The sequence below is a fragment of the Panthera onca genome, chromosome A1 (assembly GCF_046562875.1).
Source record: "Panthera onca isolate mPanOnc1 chromosome A1, mPanOnc1 haplotype 2, whole genome shotgun sequence".
NCBI lineage: Eukaryota > Metazoa > Chordata > Mammalia > Carnivora > Felidae > Panthera > Panthera onca.
Genome location: NC_138339.1, coordinates 32,136,624 through 32,153,354, shown reverse-complemented (window position 1 = coordinate 32,153,354; position 16,731 = coordinate 32,136,624). Strand labels below are relative to the sequence as shown.

The window sequence follows — 16,731 nt, the reverse complement described above, 5'->3', positions numbered from 1 at the left end:
TTAGGAAATGGATTTTTCCTTATTCTTGTTCCATACATGACAATCTCTTCTCTAAAATACATCTTGAATCTATTCTTTTCTTTCTTAGTGGAGGTCACCAATCATCTTAGGCCAGGACAACCTCTTTTAAACTAGTCCCTTCAACCCCATCTCCAAATTAATCTCCATATGGCAAACTAATCATTTTAAAGCAAATTCAATTATGCCATTCTTTTACATAAGATCCTTCGAGGAATTTTCATTACGCATTAGAAAAAAAACCACAATCCTCATTATGCTACAAGGTCCAGAATGAGGCAGCCCTGCCCATCCCTCCAATCCCCTCTTGGGCACTGTCCTCTATAGTCCACTTGGCTCAAGGACTTTTTCCATGCTGTAACCCTCTTCTTAAAATATTCTCCTCCCACCCTTCCTTGGAGCTAGGTCCTTTCCATCATTTAGGACTTAGCTTAAGTATCCCCTTCCCAGAGAACACTTCCTTGAACACTGGGTTTAAAGTCCATCTGTGTTATTCTCCAGCTCCAGCTCAACTCCTTATTTCATTCTTAGCACATTATTCAGCTTTCAATTTTTGCGTTTTTTAAAAATCAAATTGCGTGCCGGTGTTTACCCTATCCCTTGCCCCACATAAGCTCTGTGAAGCAGGAACCATATTAGTTTTATGCATATGGCTCCCAGCCCAAGTACCTACTTTGGAGTAAGTGTTTTAATACATTTTGTGTGTGTGTGTGAATGACTAAATAAATGAATGCTCCATTTTTAAAAGGTAGACTCATGTTTTCCAATGTATGTAATACTTCATATAATATATATCAGGTAATGAAGTAGAGAAGAGAAGAACTGGGCCATGAATTCCATCAGTGAAAGAGAAGTGAAGCAAACTGAGGTATGTGGTTAAATATTCTATCTGCTCAGTCTGTGAAGCAGCAGTTTGGAAATACTGGCAAACTATAGTTTGCTTTTAACAAAGATAAAGAAAAGTAAAGGTTCACATGTGCCCACAGATTCAGGGACAGGTTGACGTAGGAGAAAGGGCTTGGGGCACCATCTTGAAGGAAAGATGGAATTTGAATTGGATTGGAAGGGTTAGGAGGAAACTATGAGCAAACCATGCAAAACCAAAGATGCAGGAAAGCTGGCATTGTATGGCTTGATGGGATACTAAGGAATCCTAACTTCCTGCTTTTTAGATACCGACATTCCATGGAATTAGAGTTCTGAATTCTCTGTTCACCCACTTAAATACCCTGATTTATTTCAAAGCAGTTCTTTGCTTTTCTGAAAATATTTCATAGAACATGGCTTCCTTTGACAAATCCATAAGAAGTGAAAGAAATCAGAATGTTTTACTCTGTGACCCTTCCTGATATTTAGATTTTATTATAGATTATGTAATGCTTTTATCCTTATTCATTTGAATGAAAAGTTGGTAACACTTTAGAACATGCTTGCATCTGAGAATAACTCAGAGGTCCATTCATTAGGGCTCTCTTGTGATAAAGCCAAGAGGGAGAAAAATGTCTGACTTTGTCATTTGGTTAACCCTCCTTAAGGAAAGTACTTTATCCAGCCTCATGTTGTACATCTTGAGAGGAGACAACCTTGGAGGCTAGGAATTTCAGAACTGGCCTTTCCAGTATATCTAACACTTCTTATATACTGTGTCAGATTCTATTTGTCCCACCCCTTCCTCCAGCCTCTATTACAAAACCAGCTCACTGAACCTTTACTTAGTTTCACAAAACTGCATCCTGATAGCACCTTGCACAGACTCATTGCAGAGTGCTGCTTCTGCCATGGGCTTCTCTTCTGCTGCAGGGATTTTCTGGGTGCTCAGGCAGGCAAACAAGGAAGCTTGGGGAGTTAATACTGATGACCTCATCCTTGACCAGTGGGCCAGGAACTGATGGATATATGCTTTCTCCTTTGTCCCCTGGTTGGACAGCTCTGAGGCATGTCATATGTCTCCACTTAAAGTCACATTGGATCAAGCGCCAGCCACCTGCAGTGGATAAATAGGTAGCAGATTCTTGTACTGGCTTTTTTTTCCTTCTTTCCCACTTTCTGTTTTGTCTCTCTCTTTCTTAAATAACTACGTACAAACAAGCCTTTGTCCCAGGCTCTCTTTGGGGGGATTTAAAGCTAAGACATCCTTTAAAACAAAGCCAAGAATCAGTAAGATCAAACAGCAAGATGCTAAAAGTACTCACAAAAGCCTGTAACCCAAAATAGCAATGATGCAGACAATCCACAGTTCAACACATCACCATTGTAAACACTAGCCTTTGTTACAGAAATATCTGCCCGGGTAGCTATTGGGGTGAGAAACTGGGGCCAGTATGGTTAGATAAGAACAGGTTCCCAGCAGAGAAAACAGGGAAGATGGAGTTCTTTAACAACCAGAAGATACCCTGAGGACTGTGGGGTGGAGCGCTAAGAGCAGCATTGAGAAGAATGGTGAGCCGATGCTGAATGCAATCTAGGTGACTCAGTTTTGCCTGGCATCTGCCCAAGATATGTAACTGTAAGGGCTGGCACTCTGGTGCTCTTTCTTTGTCCAGCTTGCTACAGGTCAAAACCATGTGGCCTTTGTACAAGTTAAAAATACTTTTAACAATCTCACAAATGGTTAAAACCAATCCCATAGCATTAACAACAGCAAGCCTATCGTTTTGATATGGGCAATGGGCCATGAATTATGGAAGTAATTGTAGTAAAACATTATCTGGTTTACTCACAGAAAAGGGTAAACCTTAGACTGATAGTCTTGGGTACTTTTAACTCTCTGCTATGCCCTACTTAGCCTGCACAGAATCATAGAGAAAGTGCTCCAAGGAAACTGGGCTCTGGCAGAAGGAGCGACCATGCTAAGGGCAGGAAGCAAGGTCTTCTGGTTTCCAAATAGGATTGAGAAGCTTTCTCTAATTCATGTACCTTTTTGAAAGAAGAAGAAGAAGAAGAAGAAGAAGAAGAAGAAGAAGACCAGCAACGTTGAGTGGTAAAGGCAGGTCTAGGTCACAACAATATAGCCCATTTTTGAGAACTTGTTGTTTTCCTTCTTTTATTACAGACGTGGCTTTTTATTTCCCTCATACATCTGTTTTTTCCTCTACTTTCTGCTCCTCCTTGCTATAAATATTTTTTTGGATACATACATACATAATCACTCAAAGTGTTTGTAACATCCACTCTATTCTCTTTAGCAAACACTTTAGTCTGAAGCTTTAAGGTTTTCAAAAGCATCTTAAAAAGTCAGCACTTAGCATGTTTCCCTACCCCAGCCACCCAGACGCCATTGATTATGTTGTGATTTAATGTTGAAGAGAACCCTCTGCTGGGCTCGCTAGGACTTGAGATTTTAAGAGGCTTGCTCTTGCCTCTTAAGTTCAGCTAATAGCCTTTCTATTGTTCAACCTTCTTTCCTTTATTATTATTTTTATTATTTTTTTAAAACATCTTGATGTTCTGAGTGCCTTAAATATCTCCCACAGGATACTTTTCCCCAGATAAATCTGATACTTTGTAATACTTTTGTTAAACGTTTATAAAAAAAATTTAATACATTCCCATTCTATGGGAAATAGTGATAAAACTAAATTTTCCCATTAATATTATGTAACTAGTTAACCTAAGGGGTCCCAACAGTTCAAAGCTCACGTAAATATTAACTTTAATCCCTCACGTCTGGGGCTTCCCATTGTTAGTTTAACCCAGAGTCTAATAACTCGACTGCCTGAGGCAAATATCCTCAGAAGCCACTGTTCAGTTTCAAAACCAGTTTGGAGCTCCTGAATCACTTCTTAGGCTCTCACTTTTCTTGGCTCACCGATCCTGGTTTTGCTGTTGTCACTTTTTTGTTTTATCTCACAAATATGTATGTGAAATGGATCAGAATATAAATGTGAGTATTTGTGGCCGTTGTAGTTTTCACTTGATTGCTAAGTCTATTTTGACTCATGCAAGAAAAACTCCAACGTTTAGAGTCAGCAAATAGTTTACAAAAGTACTTTCCTAATGGAAATGGTGGAAGAGTCTAAAAGGAGTTAACGAGTGAGTCAGTTTTTATTATATTCTAAATAGAAAACTTCAGATCTTTGAGTACCTTAAATCCAAAGAGTTTAATCCAGCAAATGAATATTCATTACTCAATAGAAGCTTGCTGACAAATGTGGAAAATAAGCTAATAGGAAAACAAAGAGCATGTAAAATATGTTATTTTCATATTGTTTCCTGATGAATGGTTGATTCAATAAGCATTCCCAAATCCTGTCTCCATGCCTTTCTTTATAGAATTAGCCAAATACTTGTTTCTGCAGCCCTCCTTCGCTTTCCTAATGAAAGGGACCATGGTGGTTGGCATCAGCACTCTGTCCTTTGGCCTATCAACAGTAAAGGAAATCTACCTCCAGACTTTTTGTAATTAAAGAAAACAATGAAGTTCATTTGTCTAGGCCACTATCAGCTGGCTTCTGTTATTGTATGCATGTCAACACATTTAAACTGCTGCACCTCTATGTTTAAGATGTGTGATTCCAGGACCAGTGTTTGCTCATAAGGATCATTGTCCTTCACAGACTAATGTGCAAAAAGGAAGCCACAAACAACTATCACTGCCTAATCAAGGAATTGAAATATTCTCCTAATAAAGTATTCTGTAATGAATGAATGTTCCTTTATTCAGACAGGATTAATTAGTTTTGTACCGATTAGGATGAAGAAGCAGGATAGAGGGGCGCCTGGGTGGCTCAGTTGGTTAAGCATCCAACTCTTGATTTCAGCTCAGGTCATGATCTCATGGATCGTGAGTTTGAGCCCCACATCAGGCTCTGTGACTACAGTGCACAGAGTTTGTTTGGAGTTCTCTCTCTCTCCCTCTCTCTCTTCCCTTCCCATACTCTCTCTCTCTTGCTTTCTCTCAAAAAATATATAAAGAAAAAAAGAAGCAGTACATAGATTTTATTCATCAGTAATTAAGCCTTTTGTTTGTTTGCTTGTTTTTGCTGTAATATAGCTTTCCTAAGCTTGAGTGGTAGTTTTTTTTATGTGTATTTATTTTTAAGAGAGAGATAGTGAGTGGGGGAGGAGCAGAGAGAGAGAGAGAGAGAGAATGCCAAGCAGACTCCACACTTAGCACAGACCCCATTGTGAGGCTCAATCCCATGAACCATGAGATAGATCATGACTTGAGCTGAATTAATGCCCACCCAGGTGCCCAGGTAGTAGTTCTTTTTTGATGGGGAGTGCTAAGAGAAATAACTACTCTTAAGTATGTTGGCAGTCAGGAAAAAAAATGTTGGATTATACATTTAAATGAAGATACTCTAATTGAGAATACTGGGAATTCAGTTATTATGTTCCAATGTCTTAACAATTTCTTTCCTTCCCCCCTGAATAGAAGTGAAGTGAGAACTAGCTTGATCCCTTCAGCCTGGATTCCTTGCAGGAAAATAATTTTTGTACAGAGATAAGTAGTCATCATTGCTCCTCTTACTTCAGTAAAGAGGGGAGGGGAGATATGAGAGAAATTAGAAATTCAGTTGTTATTATCCAAACATATCATTCTTCTAGAACTACCATTATTTGGTTTTTTTTAATGTTTATTTTTGAGGGGGGACGGAGGTCAGAGAGAGGGAGGGAAACATGGAATCCAAAGCAGGCCCCAGGCTCTGAACTGTCAGCACAGAGCCTGATGTGGGGCTCAAACTCACAAACCATGAGATCATGACCTGAGCCAAAGTCGGATGCTTAATTGACTGAGCCACCCAGACACCCCTAGAACTACCATTATTTGTATAAAAAAGTGACATATTCACTCTTATTAGAATGTTCCCTTTTGTTTAACTGGATGAGAGATTGCTCATAGATCTAATACTAGCCTAGAGACCAAAGAAATTGAGAAGGGCACATCTGCACAGGGCCATTCATATTAGAGCTCAGGGCTCAGAGGATCCTTGGCATAAGACTTGCTGTGTTCAAGACAACACAAACATCTTTTCTTTCAAAAGCATTCAAAGCCAAACATGAATCCAGATAAAGGGTTTAGGTAGAATCTATTTTAATATGTTTCTGTGTCTAAACTTAATGAGCTCTTGAGAATAAATGAAGGAATAATAACTGAATAATAAGGTAAGAGACAAAGAGAAGACTCCTAACTTCATGTGAGAAGATTGAACAACAGGATTTAATTACTCTTATCCCCCCTCCCCTGTTTTAAAAAAAATTCCTGAAAATTCAGACCTTTAGGTTTCATTGGGGCAATAAGGCAAAACTGAATGTCCTTTCTCCTCATGATAAAAAGAAATAATCCTAACTAGACGTATCAGTTTCCTAGGACTGTCATAGCAACGTACCACAAACCGTGTGGCATAAACAACAGACAGTTATACTGTCTCACAGCTCTGGAGGCTCAGTATTTGAGCTCAAGGTGTCAGTGGAGTTGGTTCCTCCTAAGGACTGCGTGGAAGAATCTGTTCTGTGACTCTCTCCTAGTTTCTTGGGCTGTTTGGCAATCATTGGTATTCCTTGACTTGTAGATGCATCACCTCAGTCTCAGCCTTCATCATCACTTGGCATTATTTCCATGTGCACATCTACCACAATGTCCACATTCCCCTGTTTACAAGGATACAGTCACATTGGGTGAGACTCCATGCTAATGACTTTATCTTAACTTGATCATGTTGAAATATCTTATTTCTAAATAGGGTCACATTCACAGGAAGCTAAGGTTAGGACTTCAACAACTTTTGGAGGACATAATTCAACCCATAATATTAACTTAAGGCTCTCAACAAAATAACAAAGAACAAGTAGGGTTCAAGTCCTCCAACAAAGACTCCACGAAGTTCCAGAAAATCTCCTCCCAATCCTGTGTCTTCAGACTTGAATGAAGTTTTTAGAAAGCAACATTTATTCCTCAAATTCCATGTTCAAGATCTTAGAAAGGGAGTAAAAGAGTCAAGGAAAGGTCATCAAAATGAAATAAAAGTAAATGGAATGTTTGGATGAGCAAAATATAAAGAATTGTCACTGCAAACATGAACATTTTATGGCAAAAATAGGTAACATATTAAACAAAAGAGAGATGAAGAACTCAGTCTGGAAAAAATTATAATCCAAACGCCATAAGAAAACCTCCATATTAAAGGGGAATTTAGTGAAGACATAAATTTTGAGAAAAAATTATTCAAAGATAAGATTATTACAAACAGCAGAATCACATTAAAAGAAATATTACTGAAGGAAAAAAAATCAAGAATTAAAATGGCATTATTATAAACCAAGAAGTTGGATAGCATCTAAAAGAATAGAAGAGTTCAATTTTAATTACTTATCTTATCATTGATTACTTATAATTAATTACTTATTGCAATAAATGTAGAGAAAGTAGGAAATATATAGAGACAAATGAAATTCATCAAGAGAAAAAAAATACAGAAAAGAGGACAAAGACCATCCAACATAAATGTAATTGGTAGTCTTTAAAATCATTCAATGATACAATGGCTAAAAAGTTTTTGAAATGAATTTATAGGTCACACATAGTTATATGAAAAGAGATAAATATATGTTTATGATAAGTTATAGCTTAGAAAATAATTATTTAAGTATATGGATGGAGATTTGAGTAGCTTATAAGGAGGCAATTAGGGTGGCCTTAGACATCTTTCCACCAGCATACCATGCCAGAGAAAAATAAAGCAGCATCTACATTTATAAAAGTATAGGAAATAGAAACTATAACAAGACATTTATACCTCGCATTGTTCTTCATTAAGTCATAGACTTATTCTTAAAATTACAGAATTTTCTCAAGCGTGAAAAAATTGAGGAAATGTAGTACCCAAGATCCTTTCCTTCAAAAATTGATTGATGACCAAATGTAATAACAAAGATAAATATATATATATATATATATATATATATATATATATATATATATAAATTAACTGAAAATAGATAATCTTTGCTAAAATATGAGTGTGGAGCATTTGAATACAGATTTTAAAAAAATAACTATGGGACTTATAGTCATATAACAATGTAAATATTATAAACCATAGCAACTTAACAGTATAATTAACAAAACTAAGAATAATAGAGAAGTGGAAAAGTGTAGAGTGTACTAGTTTACTTTGCTTCCAAAGCAGGGAGACAAATTGGTAGTAATTGGTTTTAAAAAAGAAAAAGAAAAAAAAAGGATTTTTTAATTTTTCATTTTTTATTCTTTTTAGGGAAAGTTTAGTAGCTACCATCTTCTGAAATTAAAACAAAAAGAATCTGAACTTTACCATTTCCTTTATTTGCAGTCTGATTTCTTTCATTCTGTTAAATATAATAAAAAATAAATTCAGGACGCCTGAGTAGCTCAGTTGGTTAAATATCCAATTCTTGGTTTCAGTTCAGGTTATGATCTCACAGTTGGTGGGTTTGAGCCGTGTGTCCGGCTCTGCTCTGTGTGGAGCCTGCTTGGAATTCTGTCTCCCTCTCTCTCTGCTCCTCCCTTGCTTGAACTTTCTCTCTCTCAAAATAAACTTAAAAAAATAAATTTCAATGTTTTTTGTTAAAAATAGCATGCAAGATGTGATTTTATTTTTATAAAATTTCTTTCTCTGTTAGTGTGTCTATCCTTCTCTTCGTATATTTATAGATGTTTGGAATAATCTCTACCTAATATCTATCATAATTTGTTCTAGGTGGAGAAACGTGGGAATTTTTTAATCTTTTGTTTTTCTGTACTGCTGCAATTTCTTCTTTGAATTTGTAGCATTAAAGCAATAACAGGGGTGCCTGGATGGCTCAGTTGGTTAACTGTCTGACTTCAGCTCGGGTCATGATCTCACAGTTCATGTATCTGAGTCCCATGTCAGACTGTGCTGACAGCTTGGAGCCTGGAGCCTGCTTCGGATTCTGTGTCTCCCTCTCTCTCTGCCCCTCCCCGGCTCGCACTCTGTCTCTCTGTCTCTCAAAAATAAACAAAACATGTTTTAAAAATTTTTTAAATAAAAATAAAACAATAACAAGTCAGTTTTCAAAACAATAGAAATGGCTATTTGTATAAGACACTAAACAACTAAATAGAGAACCACTAACCATTTCTGTATCCTTATTCATTTTAACAATCAGATTTGCTTCCTCATCTTTAGTTCCATAGTTTTACGCTCTTTGAATTTTGAAGAGTATTATTAGGATGCTTATTAACTTAGGAGCCCATTCATATAGACATCCTGTCATAGTATAGTATGAAATATTCTTATGTTATTGATTCTACACAGAAAAAGAGTTCATATTATCAATTTCCTTGAAGAGAACATTGCTAGCTGAACTTATCTGAGCCTTATTTCTGTAAATGTTGTTGTTGACATAATGAAATATTGTCAGCCTTCAGCTCACTAAGCATATAATCCTGTCAACTATTAGCTGTCTTCCTCAGGGAGTGCAAACACATTGCTAAGGACCTGTCATCTTACCAAGCTATGACTGATAGCCCCTAGCAGAATACACAAATGAAAAAGGACACAGTTTTAAAGAAGCAGTGTAGAGTAAATAATGTCTCTGTATGACCAGGGAGGGGCAATCTTATGGGAACACTGTCTACTACTTTGTTAAAACTAAAAGAATGCTAGAAGTCCATGTGGCATGTTGTTTTCTTTCCAACTTTCTTCTTCAAGTTTTGGGCAAATTTCCAATTTATTATGGTTCAACTAGAATTGATGCATACTTATAAATATAATTCAGACATTGCAAAAGTTTACTTTTCCTTTCATTGTTCTTATACCTTAAACAAATTGTTCTGAGGGAACTATTGGTACAAATGAGGTCAATTTGTACTTTTGGTTGCTAAGGAGCTGGTCAACTGGTGACCTGATTTCCTTATTCATCACTGTTGGATAAAGTCGCCAATGCACTAAATATTCCAATATGTGGATTCAATAAACAGAAGTTCTGAAGATCTGGTATGCACAAAGCTTCATGCTGAAATGGAGAAATAATTAAAGTCCAGGTGATCTCTTATGTCACTTTAGATTTTATCTTTTTCATAATTTACACACACACACACACACACACACACACACACATAATGACAAAAGGAGCTGATAGAGACTTTAGACATCTTTTAAAAGTAAAATATTTAAACTTTATAAACTGTCTCTGGTATGATCCATTCAAAATCACCATAATTTCTGGATATAGCCAGAGTTGAAAAGGCTAGAAGGAGAACTTTTTTTTAATGTTTGTTTGTTTGTTTGTTTGTTTGTTTTGAGAGAGAGTGTGAGTGGGGAGAGGGAGACAGAGAATCCCAAACAGGCTCTGCGCTGTCAGCACAGAGCCTGATGCAGGGCTCAAACTCATGAATGGTAAGATCATGACCTGAGCCAAAATCAAGAGTTGGATTTGGATGCTTAACCAACTGAGCCACCCAGGTGCCCCAGGAGAAGAACTTTATAGCACAGCTGTATCTAGCTAGCTAGCTAGCTATTTATAGGCTCCACGCCCAATGCATCTCACAACCTTGAGATCAAGAGTTGCATGCTCTACTGACTGAGCCAGCCAGGCACTCCAACATAGTTGTATCTTTAAAATAGAGTACAAGATAACCAGCAAAAGAAGAAAAAAGAAAGGGTCACTTGGAACAATTGTTGGCATTTTTAACTTTGCATCGTAGAAGTGCTCAATTTAGTATAAAGATTTTAGGAAAAAGAAAAGGCCATGCATTCATGCAGCATAATAACACAAATATAAAACTGAGTAACTGACATTGCCAGGCAGATCAAAGTTGAAAATGTCAACATCCTATCTTCAATATGCCTTCCATGTAGTAGGTGGGATGATATCAATAAATAGGTAACAGTGATATGAAAAATGACAAACTGTGAATTTTCCAAAGAAGTGTGGTGGCCACTGTGATGTGCTATGCACATCCCCTTCAAGAATGAAAGATTTGTTCCCCCACTGCTGGCAGAAAATCTTTAGGTGTCAGCCTCTGCAGAATTGCCTTAGCTGAAGAGAATCACTTCGATCAAGGACATACAGGCTTGCATCCTAATGATTAATTGATGTGGGGGTATAAATGCCAGCTCCCTTATCTCAACTTCAGAACACTCCACAGAGTGATCTGAGGCCCTCACTAAAATTAAACCAACGTCCATTGCTGCTCAGTCCTGCTTTTTAATCTTTCCTTCCAAGGGTGTTGTTCTCAAGGTTACTCCCTGAGAAATCATCTACATGTTAATTGCTGCTTCCTGAGGAACCAACTCTGTAGAACTTCATATCACTAAAAGTTTGAGAAAGCAGATGGTGAGATGGAATTTTGGAGCTGGATCATTTACCACTTGGCTGGCAGTAAGACCCTAATCACTAGTCTTAGGAGGAACACAGATAGCCCCTGGTAGGTGGCAGTGTAATCATTAAAACTTGTAATGGTGAACTGGGGTAGAATAGTGGTGGAAGAGAATTCATTAGCCGGTGTGATATTATCAGGCTTTTGAGAAATGGAGTAGAAATAGTATCTATAAGGACTATGGAAGTAGATAACTCTTGCTAGGTTTTATCGATATGCAGGACCAGTAGGCAGAAGATGAGTTATTATCTGGCTTGGGTAACTGATACTGGTAAGGCTGCTGTCATACAAGCAGTCAGGGAAGAATGTGTTTGGGACAAGATAGTATGTTTGGGATTCTCTTGATGGCTGCTTATCCCATTTTGACAGTAAATGGACAAGTACATTGTGGCTCTCTCTCATGTCATGGAAGCAGTGTTGCTTTAGAAGCCAGAAGACCCAGGTGAATTATAATGTGAACTAAGTATTAATTATCTATGTGAGTTACTACATAGCTCTGGTTTTTAGTTTCCTATGTATGACATGAGGAGGCTGAACAGCTGATGTCTAGGTTATTTTCAGCATTATTATTATAAAAGAAAAAAATGAACACATATTATAGTATGACATTTAAAAGAAGCCACAGATTTCATGTTTTTTTAATGTCGCATTTCGTGCACAGTCTAGAGAAGAAAACATATAACCTTGTGTTTTTCACTCTTTTAGTACAGTAAATGGAACAATTCATTATGTGATGCAAGGAATCATCAGTAAAAGATAAATTCACCAAATAGAAGCAAAAGAGCATATTAAAGCAGAAACCATTAGAATATCTCTACAACTTAAAGTATTTTGTGCTTCTGTTATACAGATGGATAGAAAGAATTCATACTTCAGAATTGGGATGAAGCATTCATGTGAAGGAGAGGAAGTACCACCTGATTTCTGGAATCTGATTCAAAACAGTTCACAAAAAAAGTTTAATGTTTTAGCATTCTACTGCTTAGTTATAATTTTAGAATGTTTAGTTTAAAAATTACCCGAAAAAACCTAGTAGAGCTTTTCTGGGTCTGGTTTGAAGATGGTCTCTGTAGCAGTAAAATTTTTTAAATCCAGTTAATATAGCAAGACAGAATAGGGTGGGTGATAACCATTCACACATTTTCTTTTCACCACCTGCTAAGATTACTCAGGAAGCTGTAGTGTATATGGAAATATGTCACATTAAAGCCCGAAAGTCCTAATACAAATTACATTCACCTTATGAGTCAGACAAACCACTTAAACTTTCTGTTTTGTTAAATTGATTTTTTAAAAAGTGTGTGTGTGTGTGTGTGTGTGTGTGTGTGTGTGTATGAGACAGAGAGACAGAGAGAGAGAGAGAGAGAGAGAGAGAGAGAGAGAGAGAGGAAACTCTGAGAACAATGAATATTACTGATAGGTCAGTTGTTGCTTCTTTAATTCATTTAACTTCATTAATCAAAGACTATCTTGTAGGTAATTGGAAACCACTATGAAGTCATTTTTCCACTTCAAAAATGTTGATTTTCTTTATAATAAGTAATCTTAATAAACTTCCATTACCAGGTTTACAGAGATCATAAAAACTTCCACTGCTATATGGTATCAATACCACTACTATCCTCATGACTTAGTATATGAAACAAAAACATCAGGAAGAGAACCCGGTTCAGTATCTTAACTGATCATCATTGTTCCTCATTAGTCAGCCAGCAATAGATCTGGTTTGCCATAAGAGCTGTGGGTATGAGATAATTATATTAACTTCCAAACAGAAACCTAATTCTAAGCACAATCTTAGCATTTGTTGTTGTTGTTGTTTTTAATTTTTAGGATAAGATTAGAATTTGTTTTTTCACTCATCATTCCTTTACCTTACATGTTAACCACATACATGTGAAGTGGCTATTTAGATAATAATAATTTACATAATAAAATATTTACTGCTTTGCAGCTTTGGCTCTACACTGGGTCTAAAATATTCTGATTACAGAGCTTTCTCAAGATCTTTGATCTTTTGTTTCATAAGAATTGTGTATGCTCTGCATACATAGTATAAGCCACACCCACATTTTCCAACTTTCCCTCTCTACCTGTTTTTCCCCTGCTCTGCTTTCTGCTATGCCTTTCATTTCATTACTCATTCATTTCTAAAAATAGATGTAGTGACCACTCATTCTTCTGAAAAATTCTGAAACAAAGAAAGATACTATATCCATAAATAGGAAGACTCAATATTGTTAAGATATCAATTTTCCTCAAATTAATCTATAGATTTAAAACAATGCCAGTCATAATCCATCAGGCTTTTTTAGTGGAAATTGATAATCTGCTTCTAAAATGTACATGGAAATTCAAAGGAACTAGAATAGACAAAACGATCTTCAAAAAGAAGAAAATAAGTATTTACACTATCTTGCTTCAAGATCTACCATACATATGCAGTAACCAAGACAGAATAATTCTGGTGTAAATCAGTGAAACAATAAGGCTCGGAAATAGGCCCACCTTGTCAGATTGCTCAGTTGTCTACAAAGGCACTAAAACAATGCAATGGGGAAAAGATGCTGGAATGATGTTGGAAGAATTGAACACATAAACATAAAAGGTAAACATGTAACAGTGTTTTTAGAAGAAAACAGGTTTTTGGGAGTTGGAAGACAGAAGTTTTATTTTAAGGCCACAATAATCAATAACCATAAAAGAAAAATTATTTTATTTTTATACTACTGAGTAAATTACTCTTCATCAGAATTTTAAAAAACCTTTGTTCATCAAAAGACACAATTAAGGAATTGAATAGGTAAGCAAAATCCCAGGAGAAAAATATTCACGAATTATGTATCTGACAAAAGTCCATATATATTTCTGAAGAGGTAACCTACGTCATTAGTCATCAGAGAAATAAAAATTAAGATCACAATAAGATGCCACTCCATACCTACCAAAATGTTTGAAATTTAAAAAGACACAACATAAAATGTTTGTGAGTATATTAACCAACTAGAATTCTCAAACCCTGGTAGCTGGAGTGTAAAATGGTACAAAAATCTTAGAAAAACTTTTGGTAGATTCTCATAAAACTAGATGTTTACCTTACCCTATAACTCTGCAATTCTGCTCGTAGGTAGTCACCAAATAGAAATTAAAATATATGCTCCTATAAAGACCTAAAACAAATGTTCATAGCATCTTTATTTATGTTAGATTAAAAACTGGAAGCAGCCCAAGTGTCCATGAAAAAAATAGATAAATTATCATGTACTCAGCTTTTTCCCAATGGGTTTGCCACCAGAACACAGGTATCATGAAAACCATCCCTAAACCTAAACCAAAATGGGAAAGGAAGACTTTCATATGATCATCATTGTCATTGGACATGTAGATTCAGGCATGTCTACCATTACTGGTCATCTGATCTACAAATGTGGTGGGATTGACAAAGAACTATTGAAAAATTTGAGAAGGAGGCTGCTGAGATGGGAAAGGGCTCTTGCAAGTATGCCTGGGTCTGGACAAACTGAAAGCTGAATGTGAATGTGGTATTGCCATTGATATCTCCCTGTCGAAATTCAAGACCAGCAAGTATCATGTGACCATCGTTGATGCCCCAAGACACGGAGACTTTATCAAAAATGTGATTACAGGCACATCTCAGGCTGACTGTGCTGTCATGATTGTTGATGCTGGTGTTGGTGAATTTGAAGCAGGTCTCTCCAAGAATGGACAGCCACCAACTTGTTCACCAGCTTGCCCTAGTGACAAGTCCTTGCCCCTCTACGATGTCTCCAAAAGTGGTGGTATTAGTACTGTCCCTGTGGCCCTAATGGAGACTGGTATTCCTGAACCTGGTGTGGTGGTCACCTTTGCTCCAGTCAATGTTACAACTGAAGTAAAGTCTGTTGAAATGCACTATGAAGCTTTGAGTGAGGCTCTTCCTGGGGACAACGTGGGCTTCAATGTCAAGAACGTGTCTGTCAAAGATGTTCATTGTGGCAATGTGGCTGGTGACAGCAAAAATGGCCCACCAATGAAAGCAGTTGGCTTCACAGCTAGGGTAATTATCTTGAACCATCCAGGCCAAATCAGTGCTGGATATGCACCTGTGCTGAATGGTCACACAGCTCACATTGCCTGCAGGTTCGCTGAGCGGAAGGAGAAGATTGTCATTCTGGAAAAAAAGCTGGAAGATGGTCCCAAGCTCTTAAAATCTGGTGATGTTGCCATCGTTGATATGGTTCCTATGTGTGTTGAGAGCTACTCTGACTATCCTCCTCTGGGCCATTTTGCTCTTTGTAACATGAGACAGACAGTTGCTGTGGGTATCATCAAAGCAGTGGGCAAGAAGGCAGCTGGAAATGGCAAGGTCACCAAGTCTGCCCAGAAGCTCAGAAGGCTAAATGAATATATCACCAGTACCTGCCACCCCAGTCTTAATCAGTGATGGAAGAATGGTCTCAGAACTGTTTGTGTCAATTGGCCATTTAAGTTTAATAGTAAAAGACTGGTTAATGATAACAATGCATTGTAAAACCTTCAGAAGGAAAGGGAAATATTTTGGGGACAACTTGTGTGTGTGTGGCAAAAGTCAGTACTTTTTACAGACACAACTTGACCAAATATCTGTCAAAGAATTTTGAGATCCATTAAAACAAAAGTTTAATGAGAAATAAACAAAACAAAAATCAGCTATGGTATACTCAGTCAATGGATTACTATTAAGCAATAGAAATGAACAAATTACTAATACATACAATGTTGATGTGCCTGAAAATTTTTGAGGTACCTGAGTAAAAGATACCTTATACAGAAGTGTACATATTTTATTGTTCGATTTATATGAAGTTCTATAATAGGTAAAACTAATCTCTGGTGGGAAAAATAACCAAAACAGTAGGTGTCTTCGGGGAATATGCAAAAGGTTTGATCAGGAAGGGGCCCAAGAAAACTTTCTCGGAAGATAATGATATTCCTTATCTTGACAAATCTTTGGGTTACATAGATATTCCTGTACAACAAAAGTTATCATATGGTGCACTTAAGATTTGTGCAATTCACTGTATGGCAATTTAAAGTTTATTTATTTGAGAAAGAGAGAGAGAGCACACACAAGAGAAAGAGAATGAGCAGGAAGGGGCAGAGATAGAGGGAGAGAGAGAATCCCAAACAGGCTCCATGTTCTGCACAGAGCAGGGTTGACTGTGAGATCATGATCTGAGCCAAAACCAAGAGTCGGACACTCAACCAACTGAGTCACCCAGGTACCCCGCACTGTATGGCAATTTAAACTAAAAAAAGAAAAAGCTATAAACAAATATTGAACTCTAGTTAAGGACACGCATCCTGAAGTGTTTAGGGGTGAAGGGTACTGATATTGGCAACTTACTTTA

At 36.9% G+C, this 16,731-nt stretch overlaps 1 pseudogene; it reads left to right on the top strand.

Moving 5' to 3' along the window:
• Positions 1 to 14,721: 14,721 nt before the first annotated feature.
• On the top strand, positions 14,722 to 15,874 carry LOC132680755 (elongation factor 1-alpha 1 pseudogene; annotated as a pseudogene).
• Positions 15,875 to 16,731: the final 857 nt, after the last annotated feature.